An 8,288-nucleotide genomic window follows, 5' to 3' on the forward strand; every position below is an offset into this window, starting at 1 on the left:
TGGGTTTTTGAAATTCCCATAATCATGTAACTCATGCACACGCTTGTGAGAGGTCTGTGCCATTTATTGCCAGCAATTTATGTGTATTGATAAAATGTTTGTTTTACCATGTAAGTAAATCAACTTTGTAAAACTCTGGAACTGCATAAATGTTACCACAGAGACCATTTCTACAGTTTTTCTGTAAAGACAAACTATATTTCTACAGGCTTCTCTTCATATCTGCACCTCTTTCTGCCCCTATAGCAAACAGATAAATATTTGAATGAATCAAAAATCTTATGATAAGAAATATCATTATAAAAAAATAGGTTTTAATTGTTGTTGTTTTTAATTTCCTTTCACAAAAAAAAAGAAAAACAAGAAAAAAATAAACACTGAAAGTAACTCCGAAAGCAAGCTAAGTGACAGATGGTGTCAAGGCAAAAGGGCATCATTCTCCGTAAGACTGAAGCTATAAAAATCTCTAAAACTCTGCACAGAAATCAGGCCATTGCCACAAAAACAGACCGATTCTGGCAGAAAGACAAGCAGCATTACCTAACCCATTACGTTGCATATGTGATCTGAACAGCAAAAAGAGCAATTTGGAAAGACGTGGAAAACATTAACTTCAGCAAATGCGAGTCCAGCTGACATCCTTGCAGGACAGAGCCAGAGACTCGACTTCTGAAATATCAGCCATCATCCCAGTCTTGTTAAACTGACACAATCATCTGTCTTAGTAAAGACAGGAACAGGGACACGGTGTGTGTGTGTGTGTGTGTGTGTGTGTGTGTGTGTGTGTGTGTGTGTGTGTGTGTGTGTGTGTGTGTGTGTGTTACTTGTGAAAGGTATAGCTGTGAGTGTGTGTTGTGTGTGGGAGAGCGAGTATGCATGCCTCCGCCTCACCTATTAACGGCTGTTTCTCTGGTGGTTCTCACCTACTGTACTTCTTTTTCATGAACCTGTTTGTTTGAGGTTTGGAGGTCAAAGCATAATTAAGATGTCAAAACTTTAACACCACATCTGAGTCTCACTTTTTTATTGAGCGTTTGCATCTTTCTCTCCATTTCTTGTTGTCCAGGAGCATATGGAGTGGTGCTCAAGTGCAGGCATAAGGTAAGATAGTATTTCTGATTTCTCAGAGTCTTACAGTATGCCTGGTTTGTTTTATTGTGATGTAAAGTGTTTGGATGGTGGCAAACTTTCACTGAGAAGAATGGTACGGTGATGAAGACTGAAACAAATGTGACTGGTATGATGGTTAAAATACTCAGAAAACTACAATGTCAACAGTGATGTTTCATCCCTATTTCATCCCTGAAATGTTAGCTAGCGTGTTTTAACCCATTGTAAAAGCATACAGTAATGGAGGAAATCCTTTGCTTGGCTCTAAGTCGATATACTATGTAGACAGAAATGCTGAGCCACCTACACATTATCAAGAGTAGCTGCTCAGTAATGGAAACGGATACCCTGAAGCTCCCAGCTCCCAGTTTTGTGCAGATGTTAATGCCGGAGAAGGTTTGGATGTCTGTAGAGCACTAGCAACTTTTACATACTATGCATCTCAGCATTCAGTGACCCCGCTCTGTAACTCCAGTGGTCTGACCCTTTGTCGCTGAGTTGTAGTGGTTCTTAGAAACTTCTCTTTTGCAATGTTATCATTTACAATTGAGGGAGGGAAGAAATTACAACCAGTGAGCTCTGTAGAACAAATCATTCTTTCACAAATGGTTGTAAAGCCAGACTGCATGGCTATGTGCTGGATTTTATACATCTGTGGCAATGGGACTGAAAACAGCTGAAAGATTACCACTACTTTTTTTTCCATATAAAGCGTCTGGTCTGTATTTTAACAACCATATTTCTGTAGCTTACAGTAGGGAGACAAGCTGTATAAGTACAGCTTAGACTTACAGGTCTAATTCATTTAATAAGGAACAGATCTGCTGTTTTCATAGAGAACATTTATTGATGGCTTAGTTTGGAAGATTCTGCTATTGCACAAAATCGACCAGCGAGCAATTATAATGCAAAACGAAATAAAGTTCATTTCGCTTTTCTAACACACCCACAGTTGGTCCATTTGTTTTGCAGACAATGTGCGTGGTCACAAATTTTGAGCTACAGACCACTGTGCTCATTGGCAGATGGCAAAATTTACCTCATGCACACCAACATTTGCAGCCTCACCAAAAGCACATCTCAAAGCTGTGAGGCTATTTGTGCTAGGGTACTTATACTTGCAATGCCAAGCAAGTGTTTATCATGCAAGTTATTATCATTTGCCAATTGTTATAAAACACAAGGTAAAGCTGAGGCAGATGGAACCGTTAGTATTGCATTTATGTCCTAAAAAATAGTGGAGAAAGTGGTTTATTTATCGGATGATGGGATGGATGAATAGACAGGGAATCCCTTTAGAGTGAAAGAATGGTTACAGCCACCTTAAAGGTAGATTAGAAACTTTAATGTCACCACTTGCACATGTGCACCCTCATATGAATCACTTACTTGGTGCTTACTCACTGTGTCACGCTGTAAGCATGAGTCTGAATGTTCTCTGACAGACATTGTTAGATCACGTTGGATTTTAGCGGTGACTCTTAAAACAAAGTTATTAAATGTGAGCCATTAATGTACTTTGTATGCATGAATGAAAGGGCTGAAGGTGTGACTCATCCAGCTGTGTCTTACTTAATATAACTGTGCGGTTTCAAGCTTATCTTTAGCTGTTATATGGTCCTATTACTTGTTTCTCTGCAGTCTGTTTATAAAGTAAATGAATTTTCTCAACATGTGAGAACTTTCCAAATCAAAATGATTACATTACATTGTTTGTCTTTTTGACTTGTAATGATTGGGAATTCTCAAACAAAGCTCAAAGACCTTTTTTACACTGTTGAAATTTTGGACTTTAGTCCAAATTTATTAAAACTGCTCTGCAAAACACTAGTGCACATGCAACCAAAGACCGCCTGCAGCTGAAGGACAAATTTTCACAGTGTGACTTCTAATAAGGCTCGCATGTGAATACCAACCAGTCAAAAGGAAATGAGGCAAAATACAAAGGGCCAGTTTTGTAATATTTGAATAAATTTTAGGAATGAAACATTTCCTTCCCAACCACGTCAAATCTCTCCTTTTTCTCTTACTGCCATCATGTGTTTAGACTCTCTGCATGGGCTTGTGGGCCAAACAGAAGAGTTGTGCAGTTGGATATGAGGGCAACTGGGTGACTGGGTATTTTGTCGCCATGTCAGGTGGGCGACATACACACCTAAGTTTGTGAATGTGATGACTCAAGAACAAGGCGACATGGGATTTTGAAAGTGATACCATAGGGGTGTCTGCTCGTAGGCTTGGTGGTAGCACTGGTGGTTGCCAGTATATATTTTAATTAATGCCACAATTCACTGGAATATACGACATGCCTCAGGAGGATATTGTCTGATAGATTTTATTGGACCCATCCTACACAATGTAACATTAGGTAAACTTGCATGATGATTGCTGCTACGCTGTTGAAAGTTATCTGCAAAATAAGTTGTAAGCTAACACACTCATTCAGTTAGCACCTTTTATCTCTACTGGTCATGTTAAACGTGTGCAGTCAGTTATCTTTATTAGAGTTTTTATATTGTCAAATCTGAAAGGCCCCCACGTAGTTCTGTGGTTTGGCATCATGCATATCCATTCAGCATTGTTTCTGTTGTTTTCTATTAGCGCCAAGAACAAGTATAGCCTAATAGTCAAGAAGCGTGAGCAGGTCACAGTGACAGCACAGCACGCTGCTACCTGTGCATGTTGCTTATATGCTGTGAATTTTGAGGGTAAAAAAATGTAACAAATTTACCAAAGACATATTTAATACCTTATTAATTCAGTTAGTAGGAAGTAGGTTGTTATTTCATCTTTCAGAAATAACAAAGCTTTTTGCTACGTGATCATAATTAGCAGCTAAATGTGCTTAAACTTACAGAAGGTAGTTGTGTAGATTAACCCCCTTCTAATGAAATTCTGTCCATTTTTGCAAAGTAATATGTAGCTATAGCTTTCAAGTCAACGTAGAGTTGTTGTCCGAAGTTTACACACATGGACATAGAAGTCATGGTAACTTTTAAATTTGAATGATTTCTTTAAATTGTTTTTTTTCCAGGGTGAATGATTGTTGTTGCTGTATGCTTAATGACTTTAAAAAACAATTTAAACTTTCTCTAATTGGCTGAAGGACAAAAGTATACATACAGGCTGAACTATAGGTTTCTGAGTCATTTCTAAACAACAACAGAGTCCAAGAAATTCAGTTCAAACAGTTTACATAAGTACAACTTATTTGGATGTGTCAACACTTCGCCAGGGTCTGAAAAAGGACCCAGACTTTTACCCTCCAATGAGAAGAAATGTGCAGATGTTCAAAAACAACCCAGGAACTGCTGAGTCTCAAGGCTGCTATGAACTGGAAACTGCTGAAACACCAGCGTCGCTGTCCACTGTAAAGCCAACGAAGAAAGAAGCTGCTCAAATGGACAAGCCAAATACCTTCTGAAGAAAATTTTATGGTCACACGAGACAAAGACTAAGATTTTTGGACACAGTGACAAGAGTAAAGGTGAGTATCTCAGGCCTAAGAAGACTATAGCAACTATCAAGCATGGTGGTGGTAGCATCATGCTTTGAGGGAACAGTGGATGGAATAATAAAGGCAGACTACCTCCAAATTTTTAAACTTCAGCCCAAATCAACAAAACTTGGACATAGTTGTATGTTCCAACAGGAGGACAATGATCCCAAACACATCAAAACGGGTTCTGGAATTAATAAATCATTCACGTTAACATAGGCTTCTGGAATGACTTTCCCAAAGCCCTGACCTCAGCTCTACTGAGAATTTTTAGAATATAACCAACTAACTGTGCCAAGAAGAGTGGTCAAATATCCAGCCAAAATATGCAGCGTTATTGAAGGTAGTTTATGGCTACCAAAGCGTCTGCTTGACTTACAACTTGCTAAAGGATATTTAACCAAATATTAATGTGAGTGTATCCATATATATGTGTGAGCCTGTATGTATACTTATAACCCTTTGTGGAGGAAATGCAAAAGAAATTCAAACTGCACTCAATTTCTTTTTTTTCCTTTTTTTGGTGAATGTGGTGACTGTGAATGTATGACTGCAGCTGTAGTTAACGAAAAAAGTTCAATATTTGCCTCTTAAATAAAGCAGTACTTAGTGTAAAAGCAAATTTTGTTACTGTTAATTCAAATGATTACGGTAATTTCTTATGAATGACAATTGTGTTACGTAGTACTTCGTTCACAACCACTAGTTATTCATTTATAAAAATGGCACCTAATGTCTAACCCAACTTTGTCTAAAGTGATGAGCTTGATGTTCAGAAAACATGATTTTCAGTCAGTGGTTTTAATTAGTTTTAGTTAGTGTGATTGTTTATTTACGATTTTTATTTATTAAACCTTTAAATTCACAATATAGTCTTCTCCAATAAATCTCACCTCTTTTTACATGGTGCAGTACAATAACCAGACAGCCCATGTGAAAGTACGATACAGACACAGTGGTTTGGATTGATAGTCAAGTATTTTCCATTCGTCTTTTCAGATTTTTGTATTTTATGTGTTCATTGATCAGGCTTATTTAGGGCTTTTCCAGGCTTTTGAATCAGTCTTAGGCAAGTTGACTGCCGGTATGCTGAGTGGAGCACTGATGTTTTAGAAAGCAGGAATAATGCTGTCAGCTACAAACAATGCAGCTATTCAAGCACATTAGTCAATAAACTTGGAAGCAATCTTGGAATATAAAAACATCTGTGGATGAATCAGCATGTTACAATTGAACACACACACACACACACACACACACACACACATTGGTATCCTGGCTTGGTCAGAGAGGAATGGGGTTAATGGCGGATTACAGCAAATATGAGCCCCTGTATTCAGACATTCATTAATAAATAGACCTTAACGAAGAGCTTAATTACACTGAAACTAACAAAGGGGGCCCTTTTTGATAAGCACTGATGTGGTTTACATGTGAAACAGATTGCTCCACACTGTGCCTGTTGAAATAAATTTTCGGGGCTTTCTTCAATATAAACACTAAAGCAAATTTAAAGATTAAAGAAGCTAAATTGCACATTGTTTTTAAAGACACTTTACGCTTAGATGTGCAGAAACTTTGAAATTGCCATCTGTTTAGTGACAGTTTAAAGTTACTTGACCTCCTTATGTGTTTGGATTCTATGTGTCTATAATTTGTACTTTTTTGATATTGTCAGTGCACACAGAATAGGTTTGTGGCTATTTTGTGATTTTTTTTTTTTTTTTTTTTAATTGTCCTCAATGTTTCGGTTGTTTTTAACAGACAGATAATTGAATGTTTTTGATAACTGAATGTTTAAAGGCAGACTTAGCATTGAGTACTCAGGATTGGTTGGTGTTTTCCCTGTAGTCTATTTTCCTACATACCATACAGTCTGAGCATGTTTCATCCAATATATCCTATCATTATGACGTCCTTACTTTGCTGTGCTTCATAAAACTTTCAAAAAAGCCATAAATTATACATATTGAGTGACATTCTGAATATGCATATACTTGCATTCTGAGAACATGAACAAAATGACACTGTAAGTAGAACACAGTGGTTAGGCAGGAAGTTGAAATTCAAAGAGGGACAGATAAAAGAGAAGCTAGAAGAAAAATCTGGGAACCAGATGTATTAACATGCAGGATGCAGCTGAATGTAAATATGGACAGCGCCTCATCTCTTAAGCATATTGGCCTGTTGTGGAGGAAGGCTTAAGTTTTTTGGCTCTTTGTACTGTCTTTGTGCTCTAAAGATAAACCCTGCATTTGTGAGAGAAATGTTTGTCTACCCGTTATGGCAGAATCCTAATATGTCTAAGAGACACAGAGAAATGCCAAAGCATAGTAAATCCCAGTCAAATTAAAATAAATCTTTTTGGTGGCTGTAGCTAAAGAGGTAAGGCAGGTAATCTACTAATCAGAAGGTGACTGCTTCAGTCCGCATGCCAAATATTTTTGAGCAAGATACTAACCCCAAGTTGCTCTGATGCATCCATCAGAGTGTGAATGTTAGAAAGAAAGCACTTACGTATAGAAAAAAGCGGTTGGGTGAATGAGGCAAGTTGTATAAATGTGCTTTGAGTGCTTCAGTAGAGTAGAAAAGCACTGCATACAGTAAGAACCAGTCCATTTACCATTTACCAGTAAATTACTTTCCAGTGGTTATTGGTACTGTTTGTATTATTGTATGCACTTTAGTCAGACACAAAGTGAGAGACAGAGCAGGAGAGCAAAATACCACTAGAGCATAACCATTACTCTCCAAGGTTTATTGTACTGTATTGATTACTCCATAAAAACCATTCTGAGTCATTAACTTTTAATTAAATATGATGTGCATAAAATATCTGAGGGACTAGTGAGTGATAATAGTGACTTTTAAATTCCAAGCGTTCGATATGCATTTTTTGGGTGGTAGAAAACAAGATATGAGCTTAACAGTAAAGGTGACCTTAACTTAATGCACAGAGGTGAAAATACCACCTAACTTAGCTAATATTTTAGCTTTACCATCAGCGTACTCGTTCTGCTGTCGAGTCTCATTGGCAGGCTTGTTCAGTAACAGAGCTCACCTCACAGTATGCCTGCCTACATAGGCTATGACAATGTTCAGTCTTTATATTAATTTATTATAGCCATGATTTTAAAAGATGACCTTTCTTTACACTGTGGTGTGTGTGTGTGTGTGTGTGTGTGTGTGTGTGTGTGTGTGTGTGTGTGTGTGTGTGTGTGTGTGTGTGTGTGTGTGTGTGTGTGTCACAAAGTCCACTCTGGCACAAGAACAGTTAATATTTCCATGCTTGCATAGCACAAATGAAACAGCTAATAACATAGCATATCTTTAAAATTCAGTATTTTTCTGTCACAGACTTTTTTTTTCTTTCTCTGGACCACAGATTTGTTGTTTTCAGCAAATCTCCATTTCATAAGAAATTAAATACCAGCTGTCAAAGTGTGGGTATGTTAAACTGGGTATTGCTTCCCTTCCTCTGGGTTACTAAGAAGTGACATGTGACATGTTTCTCATTTATATGACAGTGTAGGGATTCATTTTCACACACACTTGGAGCCAAAGATTCAGACCATTGCAATAAAAGCTTTTTAGCTTTGCTGCAAGAGAGCAGTTATTTTTACTTTTCTCAGCTGGAAGCAGGGCAAAAGAGAAAAGGGTAGCTGAGGGAGAGAGACAG

This window comes from Diplotaxodon limnothrissa, linkage group LG1, assembly GCF_057381915.1.
Source record: "Diplotaxodon limnothrissa isolate DT_005_m linkage group LG1, D_limnothrissa_male_GT1.1, whole genome shotgun sequence".
Classification (NCBI taxonomy): Eukaryota; Metazoa; Chordata; class Actinopteri; order Cichliformes; family Cichlidae; genus Diplotaxodon; species Diplotaxodon limnothrissa.